Here is a 13,910-nt window from a genome sequence, read left to right on the forward strand (position 1 = left end):
CAACTTGTGCGAAAACCACTAAATCGAGTACTTGGACCAAAATGGCCGACTTCCTGTATGACTTTGCACTTGGCTCCAAGAGACTTTTTTGTAGGTCCTGAGACACCACATTAGTGTACCAAATTTCGTAATCCTCAGTCAAAGCATGGCTTGGGGCTGACAGTTTAAATGGTCCTAGGGGGCGCTATTTCAAAATGTCGGCCACGCCCACAAACTTCAGCTATCTATTTCTATCGGTGGTCAGACTAGGATCACTCACAACGAATTTCGAGGTGATATCACGATAAATGAAGAAATGAGAGGCAAACGCATTTTCATGGCGTGATGGCGAATTTCGCCATGCTCCCAAAGCCCCGCCTTTTTTCAAAACCTGCCAGTACTGGAGATCAAGTGACCTCAACTTGTGTGCTGATATTTGCCAGAGATTCCTGGTGATTGGGTAAAAGGAGTCCAATAGGGAGCTGTGAAAAAAAGAGTGGCGTGGCGACAGGTCAAAGTTTGAGGCTTAGCCACGCCCACACCTTTATACTTATTTAAAATCCGACGGTTGAATTTTTTCCTCTACGTCTTAAGAGTATATAGCAGAAGTTTGAAGGCGATTGGAGAAAAGGGCGACGGAGCATCACTCTCCAAACAACATGTGTGAAAACCACTAAATCGCGTACTTGGACCAAAATGGCCGACTTCCTGTGCGACTTTGCACTTGGCTCCAAGAGACTTTTTTGTAGGTCCTGAGACACCACATTACTGTACCAAATTTCGTAATCCTCAGTCAAAGCATGGCTTGGGGCTGACAGTTTTAATGGACCTAGGGGGCGCTATTTCAGAAAATAGGCCACGCCCACCGGATGTTATCATCAGATTTTTTGGGGAGCCGGACTAGGATCACTCACAAGAAGTTTCATGACGATATCTTTAGAAATGACGAAATGGGAGGCAAACGTAAGGCCACGGCGGTACGCCTGACTTCGCCGCGCCGCCGCAGCCCCGCCCTCTGCCGAAAACTCCCATAAAGTGACGCCAAGCAACCCCCACTTGTCTTGACTTACCAGCTACAAATTCGTGGTGATTAAGTGAAATGGGGCAATTTGGGACCTTTCACAGTAAAATTTGATCTTTTTGGTCCTGAGGGGGAGGGGCTTGTGTGATGTCATCATCCGACCATTCAATTTACTTTGTGGGTGGATGACGAATGACCACAGAAAGTTTGGTAACTCTATTCCATTCAGTTATGAAGTTATAGCAATTTAAATATTTTTGGCGAGTAGTCAAACTTTGAGGCCTGGCCCCGCCCCTTCATCATATACGAAAACTCAGAATCCTTGTCTCATTTTGTTCGCCCATCCCTTCTGAGCAATTCTACACAATTTGTGAGATGATGGTTCAAAAAATGATCGAGCAATCCAATCAGAAACGGACCCTAAAAACGGCAAAAATGGCTAAAAATCGCCATTTCAACCCAAAATGGCCGACTTCCTGTTTGATATTGACCATGCTTGCAAGAGACTTTTCTGTGCGGACTGTTGAGTACTACAAGTGTACCAAATTTCATAACTGTACGATAAACTAAGCTTTATGGAGAGGGTTTTTTTTCACTTTCTAGGGGGCGCTGTTCAGCCATTTTCTTTGCGATTTTTTTGGGACCTTTAAAATATCAAATTTTTCACCAGCCCTGACATCTTTGCAAAATATTGTGAGTTTTGGGGTATGATAAGGTCCCCAAAAAGCCATTCAAAGCGGGCTAAGAATAATAAATAAAAATTAAAGCTGCAAGCAGCGTCGTTCGGCCCTCGCAGCTCCGCGCCGCTCCGGCCCGGCCGGCAGCCAGGGGCACCAGGGCACATCCCCGGAACAGAAACGTCGACCACCCCGACACATGAAACCGCTAACGGTCACCTCGTCTGCACCTCACCCTGACTCAGCATCCCCTCTGAGCCCACCATTATATTACACGTCTCACCACTAGGGCATACCCCATCTTTGCCACACTGGTGGTGTGATAACAGTGACCAACTTTAATGCTATTTTGACCATGTTTTTTAAAGTTACCGAAGGTTAAAGTTAACTAGGCGGCGCTGTGACCAACTACAGAAAAGTCCCATTGAGGTCAGCTTTGGTGACATTATATAACATTCACCAACCGTTTGTGCCTCACTGGCTAAAGGGCATGATTGTTCATTGCCATGTTCAGTCTCGGGCAAATTGGAGGCTGTTTGTGGAAGTTACAGTCAAACGTAAGGTCATGGCGTCATGGCAGCATTCGCCATTGCATCAAAGCCCCTCCCTTTCTGGAAATCTTTCAAGTCTTAATGGTAATTACAACATTATGAAGACAGTGTATGACCTTAGTGTCATGTTCACTAAGTTACAGGTGACAAATATGGGCATTTCACCATAAAACAATAGACTTCCTGTTGTCAGGGGGCGGGGCTTAGGTGATGTCAGCTGTCCACAATAATGTTGCCTTGAGATGTGGTCAGTGATCACACAGACAAAGTTTGAAATAGATCTGATTGTGCACATGGGAGTTATTAAGTCAAGTAATGTAATGGCGAAAGGTCAAACTTTGAGGCTTAGCCACGCCCACATCTTTATACTTATTTAAAATCCGACGGTTGAATTTTTTCCTCTATGTCTTAAGAGTATATAGCAGAAATTTGAAGGTGATTGGTGAAAAGGGCGATGGAGCATCACTCTCCAAACAACGTGTGCGAAAACCACTAAATCGAGTACTTGGACCAAAATGGCCGACTTCCTGAGCGACTTTGCACTTGGCTCCAAGAGACTTTTTTGTAGGTCCTGAGACACCACATTAGTGTACCAAATTTCGTAATCCTCAGTCAAAGCATGGCTTGGGGCTGACAGTTTTAATGGTCCTAGGGGGCGCTAATTCAAAAAATAGGCCACGCCCACAAACTTAAGCTGACCATTTCTATTGGGGGTCAGACTAGGATCACTCACAACAAATTTCGAGGTGATATCACGATAAATGAAGAAATGAGAGGCAAACGTATTTCCATGGCGTGATGGCGAATTTCACCATGCTCCCAAAGCCCCGCCTTTTTTCAAAACCTTCCAGTACTGAAGACCAAGTGACCTCAACTTGTCTGCTGCCTTTTACCAGAGATTCCTGGTGATTGGGTAAAAGGAGTCCAATAGGGAGCTGTGAAAAAAAGAGTGGCGTGGCGAAAGGTCAAAGTTTGAGGCTTAGCCACGCCCACACCTTTAAACTTATTTAAAATCCGACGGTTGAATTTTTTCCTCTATGTCTTAAGAGTATATAGCAGAAGTTTGAAAGCGATTGGTGAAAAGGGCGACGGAGCATCACTCTCCAAACAACGTGTGTGAAAACCACTAAATCGCGCACTTGGACCAAAATGGCCGACTTCCTGTGCGACTTTGCACTTGGCTCCAAGAGACTTTTTTGTAGGTCCTGAGACACCACATTAGTGTACCAAATTTCGTAATCCTCAGTCAAAGCATGGCTTGGGGCTGACAGTTTTAATGGTCCTAGGGGGCGCTATTTCAGAAAATAGGCCACGCCCACCGGATCTTCCAATCAGATCTTTTGGGGGGCCGGACTAGGATCACTCACAAGAAGCTTCGTGACGATATCTTTAGAAATGACGAAATGGGAGGCAAACGTAAGGCCACGGCGGTACGCCTGAATTCGTTGCGCCGCCACAGCCCCGCCCTCTGCCGAAAACTCCCATAAAGTGACGCAAAGCAACCCCCACTTGTCTTGAGTTACCAGCTACAAATTTGTGGTGATTGAGTGAAATGGGGCCATTTGGGACCTTTCACAGTAAAACTTGACCTTTTTGGTCCTGAGGGGGCGGGGCTTGTGTGACGTCATCATCCGACCATTCAATTTACTTTGTGGGTGGATGACAAATGACCACAGAAAGTTTGGTAACTCTATTCCATACAGATATGAAGATATAGCAATTTAAATTTTTTTGGCGAGCAGTCAAACTTCGAGGCCTGGCCCCGCCCCTTCAACATATACGAAAAGTCAGAATCCTTGTCTCATTTTTTTCACCCATCCCTTCTGAGCAATTTTACACAATTTTTGAGACGATTGTGCGAAAAATGATCGAGCAATCCAATCAGAAACGGACCCTGAAAACGGCAAAAATGGCAAAAAATCGACATTTCAACCCAAAATGGCCGACTTCCTGTTTGATATTGACCATGCTTGCAAGAGACTTTTCTGTGCGGACTGTTGAGTACTACAAGTGTACCAAATTTCATAACTGTACGATAAACTAAGCTTTACGGAGAGGGTTTTTTTTCACTTTCTAGGGGGCGCTGTTCAGCCATTTTCTTTGCGATTTTTTTGGGACCTTTAAAATATCAAATTTTTCACCAGGCCTGACAAGTGTGCAAAATATTGTGAGTTTTGGGGTATGTTAAGGTCCCCAAAAAGCCGTTCAAAGCGGACACGGAATAATAAAAAATAATAAACAGAGCAAAAACAAGAGGCCTTCGCAGCGCTTTCGCTGCTCGGGCCTAATTAAAGCTGCAAGCAGCGTCGTTCGGCCCTCGCAGCTCCGCGCCGCTCCGGCCTGCCCGGCAGCCCGGGGCACCAGGGCACGTCTGCGGAAAAGAAATGTTGACCACCCCGACACCAGAAACAGCTAATCGTCACCTCGTCCGCACCTCAACCTGACTGAGCATCCCCTCTGAGCACTCACAGTTTTTGGTGCAGTTACGACCTCGTCTGTAGGAGTTATTACAGTTTTAATGGTGTGTAGGGGGCGCTGTGGTGTTATTATATGAATTTCACCAACCATTTGTATCTCATTGGCTAAAGGGCATGATTGTTGATTGCCATGTTCAGTCTCGTGCAGATGGGAGGCTGTTTGTGGAAGTTACGATCAAACGTAAGGTCATGGCGTCATGCCAGAAATCGCCATGGCATCAAAGCCGCTCCCTATCTGGAAAGCTATCAGATCTGAATGGCCATTGCAACATCATGAAGACAGTGCCTGACCTTAGTGTCATGTTGACTAAATTAGAGGGGACAAATATGGGCATTTCACCATAAAACAATAGACTTCCTGTTGTCAGGGGGCATGGCTTAGGTGATGTCACCTGTCCACAATGACGTCTTGAGATGTGGTCATTGATCACACAGACAAAGTTTGATATAGATTTGATCATGCACATTGGAGTTGTTAAGTCAAGTAATGTAATGGCGAAAGGTCAAAGTTTGAGGCTTAGCCACGTCCACAACATTATACTTATTTAAAATCCGACGGTTGAATTTTTTCCCCTTTGTCTTAAGAAAATATAACAGAAGTTTGAAGGTGATCGGTGAAAAGGGCGACGGGGTATCATTGTCCAAACAACGTGTGCGAAAACCACTAAATCGAGTACTTGGACCAAAATGGCCGACTTCCTGTTCGACTTTGCACTAGGCTCCAAGAGACTTTTTTGTAGGTCCTGAGACACCACATTAGTGTACCAAATTTTGCAATACTCAGTCAAAGCATGGCTTGGGGCTGAAGGTTTTAATGGCCATAGGGGGCGCTATTTCAGAAAATAGGCCACGCCCACAAACTTCAGCCATTCATTTCTATTGGGGGTCAAACTAGGATCAATCAGAACAAATTTCGAGGTGATATCACTATAAATGAAGAAATGAGAGGCAAACGTATTTCCATGGCGTGATGGCGAATTTCGCCATCCTCCCAAAGCCCCGCCTTTTTTCAAAACCTTCCAGTACTGGAGACCAAGTGACCTCAACTTGTCTGCTGCTACTTACCAGAGATTCCTGATGATTGTGTAAAAGGAGTCCAATAGGGAGCTGTGAAAAAAGAGTGGTGTGGCAAAAGGTCAAAGTTTGAGGCTTAGCCACGCCCACACCTTTACACTTATTTAAAATCCGACGGTTGAATTTTTTCCTCTATGTCTTAAGAGTATATAGCAGATGTCTGAAGGCGATTGGTGAAAAGGGCGACGGAGCATCACTCTCAGAACAACGTGTGTGAAAACCACTAAATCGCGCACTTGGACCAAAATGGCCGACTTCCTGTGTGACTTTGCACTTGGCTCCAAGAGACTTTTTTGTATGTCCTGAGACCCCACATTAGTGTACCAAATTCCGTAATCCTCAGTCAAAGCATGGCTAGGGGCTGACAGTTTTAATGGTCCTAGGGGGCGCTATTTCAGAAAATAGGCCTTGTCCACAAACTTAAGCTGGCCATTTCTATTGGGGGTCAGACTAGGATCACTCACAACAAATTTCGAGGTGATATCACGATAAATGAAGAAATGAGAGGCAAACGTATTTCCATGGCGTGATGGCGAATTTCGCCATGCTCCCAAAGCCCCGCCTTTTTTCAAAACCTTCCAGTACTGGAGACCAAGTCACCTCAACTTGTCTGCTGCTATTTACCAGAGATTCCTGGTGATTGGGTAAAATGAGTCCAATAGGGAGCTGTGGGAAAAAGAGAAGCGTGGCGAAAGGTCAAAGTTTGAGGCTTAGCCACGCCCACACCTTTATACTTATTTAAAATCCGACGGTTGAATTTTTTCCTCTATGTCTTAAGAGTATATAGCAGCAGTTTGAAGGCGATTGGTGAAAAGGGCGACGGAGCATCACTCTCCAAACAATGTGTGTGAAAACCACTAAATCGCGCACTTGGACCAAAATGGCCGACTTCCTGTGCTACTTAGCACTTGGCTCCAAGAGACTTTTTTGTAGGCCCTGGGACACTACATAAGTCTTCCGAATTTCGTAATTCTCAGTCAAACCATCGCGTGGGGCGGACAGTATTAAATTCTCTAGGGGGCGCTATTTCAAAAAATAGGCCACGCCCACTAACTTCAGCTATCTATTTCTCTTGGGGGTCAGACTAGGATCACTCACCAGAACTGTTGTAGCGATATCATGATAACTGAAGAAATGAGAGGCAAACGTATTTCCATGGCGTGATGGGGATTTCTGCCATGCTCCCAAAGCCCCTCCTTTTTTTTTAAACCTGCCAGTGCTGGATACCAGGCTACCTCACGTTGTCTACTGCTATTTGCCAGAGATTCTTGCTGATTGGGTAAAAGGAGTCCAATAGGGAGCTGTGAAAAAAAGAGTGGCCTGGCGAAAGGTCAAAGTTTGAGGCTTAGCCACGCCCACACCTTTATACTTATTTAAAATCCGACGGTTGAATTTTTTCCTCTATGTCTTAAGAGTATATAGCAGAAGTTTGAAGGCGATTGGTGAAAAGGACGACAGAGCATCACTCTCCAAACAACGTGTGCGAAAACCACTAAATCACGTACTTGGACCAAAATGGCCGACTTCCTGTGCGACTTTGCACTTGGCTCCAAGAGACTTTTTTGTAGGTCCTGAGACACCACATTAGTGTACCAAATTTCGTAATCCTCAGTCAAAGCCTGGCTTGGGGCTGACAGTTTTAATGGTCCTAGGGGGCGCTATTTCAGAAAATAGGCCACGCCCACCGGATGTTCACATCAGGTCTTTTGGGGGGCCGGACTAGGATCACTCACAAGAAGTTTCGTGACGATTTCTTTAGAAATGACGAAATGGGAGGCAAACGTAAGGCCACGGCGGTACGCCTGACTTCGCCGCGCCGCCACAGCCCCGCCTTCTGCCGAAAACTCCCATAAAGTGATGCCAAGCAACCCCCACTTGTCTTGAGTTACCAGCTACAAATGCGTGGCGATTAAGTGAAATGGGGCAATTTGGGACCTCTCACAGTAAAACTTGATCTTCTTGGTCCTGAGGGGGCGGGGCTTGTGTGATGTCATCATCCGACCATTCAATCTACTTTGTGGGTGGATGACGAATGACCACAGAAAGTTTGGTAACTCTATTCAATTCAGTTATGAAGTTATAGCAGTTTAAATTTTTATGGCGAGTAGTCAAACTTCGAGGCCTGGCCCCGCCCCTTCAGTATTTACAAAAAGTCAATTTTATTGTCTCATTTTGTTCGCCCATCCCTTCTGAGCAATTGTACACCATTTTTGAGACGATCGTGCGAAAAATGATCAAGCAATCCAATCAGAAACGGACCCTAAAAACGGCCAAAACGCCAAAAAATCGCCATTTCAACCCAAAATGGCCGACTTCTTGTTTGATATTGACCATGCTTGCAAGAGACTTTTCTGTGCGGACTGTTGAGTACTACAAGTGTACCAAATTTCATAACTGTACAATAAACTAAGCTTTATGGAGAGGGTTTTTTTTTCACTTTCTAGGGGGCGCTGTTCAGCCATTTTCTTTGCGATTTTTTTGGGACCTTTAAAATATCAAATTTTTCACCAGGCCTGACAAGTGTGCAAAATATTGTGAGTTTTGGGGTATGTTAAGGTCCCCAAAAAGCCGTTCAAAGCGGACACGGAATAATAAAAAATAATAAACAGAGCAAAAACAAGAGGCCTTCGCAGCGCTTTCGCTGCTCGGGCCTAATTAAAGCTGCAAGCAGCGTCGTTCGGCCCTCGCAGCTCCGCGCCGCTCCGGCCTGGCCGGCAGCCCGGGGCACCAGGGCACGTCTGGCAGAACAGAAACGTCAACCACCCCGACACCAGAAACCGCAAATGGCCTCCTCGTCCGCACCTCACCCTGACTCAGCATCCCCTCTGAGCTCACCATTAAATTGAATTGTAAGGTTACGGCGTTACGCCAGAATTCGCCATGGCATCAAAGCCCCTCCCTATCTGGAAAGCTATCAGATCTGAATGGTCATTACAGCATCATGAAGACCGTGCATGACCTTAGTGTCATGTTGACTAAATTAGAGGGGACAAATATGGGCATTTCAGCATAAAACAATAGACTTCCTGTATTCAGGGGGCGGGGCTTAGGTGATGTCAGCTGTCCACATTGTCATTGTTTAAAGATATGGTCAATGATCACACAGACAAAGTTCGAAAAAGATCTGATCATGCACATGGGAGTTATTAAGTCAAGTAAAGTAATGGCGAAAGGTCAAAGTTTGAGACTTAGCCACGCCCACACCTTTCAACTTTTGAAAAATCCGACGGTTGAATTTTTTCTCCTATGTCTTAAGAGTAAATAGCAGAAGTTTGAAGGCGATTGGTGAAAAGGGCAACGGAGCATCACTCTCCAAACAACGTGTGCCAAAACAACTAAATCGCGTACTTGGACCAAAATGCCCGACTTCCTGTGCGACTTTGCACTTGGCTCCAAGAGACTTTTTTGTAGGTCCGGAGACACCTCATTAGTGTACCAAATTTCGTAATCCTCAGTCAAAGAATGGCTAGGGGCTGACAGTTTTAATGGTCCTAGGGGGCGCTATTTCAGACAATAGGCCACGCCCACAAATTTTAGCTGTCCATTTCTATTGGGGGTCAGACTAGGATCACTCACAACAAATTTCGAGGTGATATCTCGATAACTTAAGAAATGAGAGGCAAACGTATTTCCATGGCGTGATGGCGATTTTCGCCATGCTCCCAAAGCCCCGCCTTTTTTCAAAACCTGCCAGTACTGGAGACAAAGTAACCTCAACTTGTCTACTGCTGTTTGCCACAGAATCCTGGTGTTTGGGTAAAAGGAGTCCAGTAGGGAGCTGTGAAAAAAAGAGTGGCGTGGCGACAGGTCAAAGTTTGAGGCTTAGCCACGCCCACATCTTTCAACTTTTGAAAAATCCGACGGTTGAATTTTTTCCCCTATGTCTTAAGAGTATATAGCAGAAGTTTGAAGGAGATTGGTGAAAAGGGCGACGGAGCATCACTCTCCAAACAACGTGTGCGAAAACCACTAAATCGCGCACTTGGACCAAAATGGCCGACTTCCTGTGCGACTTTGCGCTTGGCTCCAAGAGACTTTTTTGTAGGTCCTGAGTCACCACATTAGTGTACCAAATTTCGTAATCCTCAGTCAAAGCATAGCTTGGGGCTATTAGTTTAAATGGTCCTAGGGGGCGCTATTTAAGAAAATAGGCCACGCCCACTAAATTCAGATATCTATGTCGCTTGGGGGTCAGACTAGGATCACGCACCAGAAGTTTCGTAGCAATATCACGATAACTGAAGAAATGAGAGGCAAACATACTTCCATGGCGTGATGGCGATTTTCGCCATGCTCCTGAAGCCCTGCCTTTTTTTGAAACCTGCCAGTACTGGATACCAAGTGACCTCAAGTTGTCTACTGCTGTTTGCCAGAGATTCCTGCTGATTGGGTAAAAGGAGTCCAGTAGGGAGCTGTGAAAAAATGAGTGGCGTGGCGACAGGTCAAAGTTTGAGGCTTAGCCACGCCCACACCGTTAAACTTTTGAAAAATCCGACGGTTGAATTTTTTCCTCTTTGTCTTAAGAGTATATAGCAGACGTTTCAAGGAGATTGGTGAAAAGGGCGACGGAGCATCACTCTCCAAACAAGGTGTGCGAAAACAAGTAAATCGCGTACTTGGACCAAAATGGCCGACTTCCTGTGCGACTTTGCACTTGGGTCCAAGAGACTTTTTTGTAGGTCCTGAGACACCACATTAGTGTACCAAATTTCGTAATCCTCAGTCAAAGCATGGCTTGGGGCTGACAGTTTTAATGGTCCTAGGGGGCGCTATTTCAGAAAATAGGCCACGCCCACCGGATGTTCACATCAGATCTTTTGGGGGGCCAGACTAGGATCACTCACAAGAAGTTTCGTGATGATATCTTTAGAAATGACGAAATGGGAGGCAAACGTAAGGCCACGGCGGTACGCCTGACTTCGCCGCGCCGCCACAGCCCCGCCCTCTGCCGAAAACGCACATAATGTGACACCAAGCAACCCCCACTTGTCTTGAGTTACCAGCTACAAATTTGTGGTGATTTAGTGAAATGGGGCAATTTGGGACCTTTCACAGTAAAACTTAACCTTTTTGGTCCTGAGGGGGCGGGGCTTGTGTGATGTCATCATGCGACCATTCAATTTACTTTGTGAGGTGATGACGAATGACCACAGAAAGTTTGGTAACTCTATTCCATTCAGTTATGAAGTTATAGCAATTTAAAAATTTTTGGCGAGTAGTCAAACTTCGAGGCCTGGCCCCGCCCCTTCAGTATTTACGAAAAGTCAATTTTATTGTCTCATTTTGTTCGCCCATCTCTTCTGAGCAATTTTACAGAATTTTTGAGATGATCGTGCAAAAAATGATCGAGCAATCCAATCAGAAACGGACCCTAAAAACGGCCAAAACGGCAAAAAATCGCCATTTCAACCCAAAATGGCCGACTTCCTGTTTGATATTGACCATGCTTGCAAGAGACTTTTCTGTGCGGACTATTGAGTACTATAAGTGTACCAAATTTCATAACTGTACGATAAACTAAGCTTTATGGAGAGGGTTTTTTTTCATTTTCTAGGGGGCGCTGTTCAGCCAATTTCTTTGCGATTTTTTTGGGACCTTTAAAATATCAAATTTTTCACCAGGCCTGACAAGTATGCAAAATATTGTGAGTTTTGGGGTATGTTAAGGTCCCCAAAAAGCCATTCAAAGCGGCACCGGAATAATAAATAAAAAAAAAAAAATAAACAGAGCAAAAACAAGAGGCCTTCGCAGCGCTTTCGCTGCTCGGGCCTAATTAAAGCTGCAAGCAGCGTCGTTCGGCCCTCGCAGTGAAGCTGCTCGTCCTCCGTCCGTACCCCCTTCGCTCCATCCCCGACGCTCTCCAAACCCAGCTCCGCGCCCCTTCCTGGCCGGCAGCCCGGGACACCAGAGCACGTCCGCGGAGCAGAAACGTCCACCAGAACAGAATTCGCCGTGGCATCAAAGCCCCTCCCTTTCTGAAAAGCTATCAGATCTGATTGGTCATTACAGCATCATGAAGACAGTGCATGACCTTAGTGTCATCTTGACTAAATTAGAGGGGACAAATATGGGCAGTTCACCATAAAACAATAGACTTCCTGTAGTCAGGGGGCGGGGCTTAGGTGATGTCAGCTGTCCACATTGTCACTGTCTTCAGATGTGGTCAGTGATCACACAGTCAAAGTATGAAATTGATCTGATCATGCACATGGGAGTTGTTAAGTCAAATAAGGTAATGGCGACTGGTCAAAGTTTGAGGCTTAGCCACGCCCACACCTTTATACTTATTTAAAATCCGACGGTTGAATTTTTTCCTCTATGTCTTAAGAGTATATAGCAGAAGTTTGAAGGTGATCGGTGGAAAGGGCGAGGAGATATCATTCTCCTAATAACGTGTGCGAAAACCACTAAATTGAGTACTTGGACCAAAATGGCCGACCTCCTGTGCGACATTGCGCTTGGCTCCAAGAGACTTTTTTGTAGGTCCTGATACACTACATTAGTGTGCCAAATTTTGTGAACCTCAGTCAAAGCATGGCTTGGGGCTGACTGTTTTAATGGTCCTAGGGGGCGCTGTTTCAGAAAATAGGCCACGCCCACAAACTTCAGCTGTCCAATTCTATTAGGGGTCAGAGTAGGATCACTCATCAGAACTTGTGTGGCGATGTCACAATGATTGAAGAAATGAGAGACAAACGTATTTCCATGTCGTGATGGCGAATTTTGCCATGCTCCCAAAGCCCCGCCTTTATTCGAAACCTGCCAGTACTATAGACTAAGTGACCTCAACTTGTCTGCTGCTATTTGCCACTGTTTGGTGGTGATTGGTTAAAAGGAGTCCAATAGGGAGCTGTGAAAAAAAGAGTGGCGTGGCGACAGGTCAAAGTTTGAGGCTTAGCCACGCCCACACCTTTATACTTATTTAAAATCCGACGGCTGAATTTTTTCATCTATGTCTTAAGAGTATATAGCAGAAGTGTGAAGGCAATTGGTGAAAAGGGCGACGGAGCATCACTCTCCAAACAACGTGTGCGAAAACCACTAAATCACGCACTTGGACCAAAATGGCCGACTTCCTGTGCGACATTGCACTTGGCTCCAAGAGACTTTTTTGTAGGTCCTGAGACACCACATTAGTGTACCAAATTTTCTACTCGTCAGTCAAAGCATGGCTTGGGGCTGGCAGTTTTAATGGTCCTAGAGGGCGCTATTTCAGAAAATAGGCCACGCCCACCGGCTGTTCACATCACATTTTTGGGGGGGCCGGACTAGGATCACTCCCAAGACGTTTCGTGGCGATATCTCTAGAAATGACGAAATGGGAGGCAAACGTAAGTCCACGTCGGTACGCCTGACTTCGCCGCGCCGCCACAGCCCCGCCTTCTGCAGAAAACTCCCATAAAGTGACGCCAAGCAACCCCAACTTGTCTTCAGTTACCTGCTACAAATTTGGGGTGATTATTTGAAAGGGCGAATTTTGGGAAATTTCCTAGTAAAACTTGACCTTTTAAGTCCTGAGGGGGCGGGGCTTATGTGACATCATCAATCGACCATTCATTTGTCTTCGGAGGGCGACGACAATTGTCCATAGAACATTTCTTTAACTGTAATTCTTTCATTTATGAATCTATAGCAATTTGAATTTTTTTGGCGAGTGCTCGAACTTTGAGGCCTGGTCCCGCCCCTTCAGTATTTACGAAAAGTCAATTTTATTGTCTCATTTTAATCGTCCATCGCTTCTGTTCGATCGCACACTATTTTTGAGACGATCGTGCGAAAAATGACCAAACTGTTCAACCAAATATAGACCCTAGAAATGGCCAAAATGGCGCAAAATGGCCACTTTAGTCCAAAATGGCAGACTTCCTGTTTGATATTGACCATGGGTGCAAGAGCCTTTTCTGTGCGTATTGTTGAGTTCTACACGTGTACCAAATTTCATCACTCTACTATGAAAAAAGGTCAAAGCGGAGGGGTATTTTTAATTTTCCAGGGGGCGCTGTTGAAACAATTTTTTACCAACTTTCACGTTGCCAGTGAAATACGTAAATTTCAGGCACTTTCTATATTGGGCCAGAATTTGGTGAGTTTTTGGATATGCTAAGACCCCCTAAAGGCCATCCAAAGACGC

The sequence above is a fragment of the Nothobranchius furzeri genome, chromosome 17, assembly GCF_043380555.1.
Source record: "Nothobranchius furzeri strain GRZ-AD chromosome 17, NfurGRZ-RIMD1, whole genome shotgun sequence".
In the NCBI taxonomy this organism is placed as follows: domain Eukaryota; kingdom Metazoa; phylum Chordata; class Actinopteri; order Cyprinodontiformes; family Nothobranchiidae; genus Nothobranchius; species Nothobranchius furzeri.